Source organism: Bison bison, unplaced genomic scaffold (genome assembly GCF_000754665.1).
Source record: "Bison bison bison isolate TAMUID 2011002044 unplaced genomic scaffold, Bison_UMD1.0 scf7180017847927, whole genome shotgun sequence".
NCBI lineage: Eukaryota > Metazoa > Chordata > Mammalia > Artiodactyla > Bovidae > Bison > Bison bison.
In genome coordinates this window covers 15312-17108 of record NW_011478500.1, presented here as the reverse complement: position 1 = coordinate 17108, position 1797 = coordinate 15312, and positions in this window count along the sequence as shown.

Here is a 1797-nt window from a genome sequence, read left to right as displayed (position 1 = left end):
GTGCCTAAAAGTATTGCTCATGTGGGAAGCATGGACTCTCCTTATTATCAGTCATAGGTGACAGCTGACAGGAGTGTCATCAAGAGAGTGGGTTAAGAGGGCCCACAGTTCAAGGGAGAGGGGGAGGGTGTGACTGGTCTCAGCTGGTAAACTTTGCCATCACAGCTCTCATGGAGGCTACCTCCACAGGTCTTCCCCGAGGACAGCGCTCTAGAGGGCCTCACAGGACTTCTGTCCTACACCACCTGTTCCATAATAGCCTGAAGGAGGAATGGAAAAATTCCTCAGGATGCAGCTGGCCCTCTCAGACTGAAAGCAGGGCAAGGTTGAGGCATGTGCAGTCCCTTGTGTTCAAAGGTGTGTTATCTGCTCAGCCATCATTAAGGGTCTTCACGTTGACTCAATGCATTGATTGGAACGTTTCCTCCTCCTGAACTAGGACCACCTGCCCCCCCCTCCTCAGAGTAGGGTAGTTACTTCCCTGAGAACCCCGAGTAGGAAGTCTGAGGATGCCTGAGTGTAATAGATTTATTGAGAGCTGCCCGGGTCTAACAACCAGGGTGGGGATGCGGGGGAGGATGCTGTCTATTCTGGGGTGGGTAGTTCCCTTAGTTCTCACTGAGGGCCCTCACTTTGATCCCTAGAAGGCCGTAGGTCACTTCCCCTCTGTTTTCCTGAGGCCAGGGCTCCCTTGGGACATGTCTCACCTCCCTATATCACCAGGAGTGAAAGTCAAAGGGTATCTCGGTCTAAAAGGTATTCTGGGGTTTCCTAGAGATGAGAGCAGGGACGGGGCTCTCATGGATCTTGGCCATTTTTGGATAAGTGGTCCCATAATTTCTCAATGAAGAGCCTCACCGGGACACCTACAGAGCCTGGGAATCTTCCATCTGGTGATCTATGGACAGGTCTCTACAGGCCTGAGGCTCCCAAAGAGGAGCTCAGCGGCACTACTTCTATCTACCTCCATAGGGCTTTCCAACGCCTACAGCCAGGGTGTGGCTGTTTCTCTTTTCTGAGAGGGGCGATACCCTCAGGTCTTACTCACAAGTCCTCACCTACACCCCTTGCAGGCCTAGGACTCCACCCTAGAGCAAAGCCCTCTTTCCCCTGAGACCACCCTCCCCATACCCACCCCCGGAACAAATGAGCGGGTGCCTCATTCGGACAGTTATTCCAGAGCTCTCCAGGCTGGGGGGCGGGGGCAGGGCTTTGTGGGGGGCTCTTCCTCTCTGGGTGGGCGCCCCCTCAGTCCTGGTTCAGAATCTTTACCTGGACTCTTTGCAGAACCGGAACTTGTCTCTCTTGATTTGTGACCTCTATCCTCAGATGGTGCCCTCACCAGTTTCACTTCCGGAGGGGGAAGTTAGGGGCGTGACTTCCGGCCACGCATATGTGGCGTATCCCTGAGCAGACTAATAAGCGGGGCTATGTGAGACCCCACCCCACCTGTCTATTCTCACTTAATGTCCTCACCTGCCTTACAGGATGGAGAAGGCAATGGCACCCCACTCCAGTACTCTTGCCTGGAAAATCCCAAGGACGGAGGAGCCTGGTAGGTTGCAGTCCGTAGGGTCGCTAGGAGCCGGACACGACTGAGCGACTTCACTTTCACTTTTCACTTTAATGCATTGGAGAAGGAAATGGCAACCCACTCCAGTGTTCTTGCCTGGAGAATCCCATGGACAGCGGAGGCTGGTTGGGCTGCCATCTATGGGGTCGCATAGAGTCGGACACGACTGAGCGACTTCACTTTCACTTTTCACTTTCATGCATTGGAGAAGGAAATGGCAACCC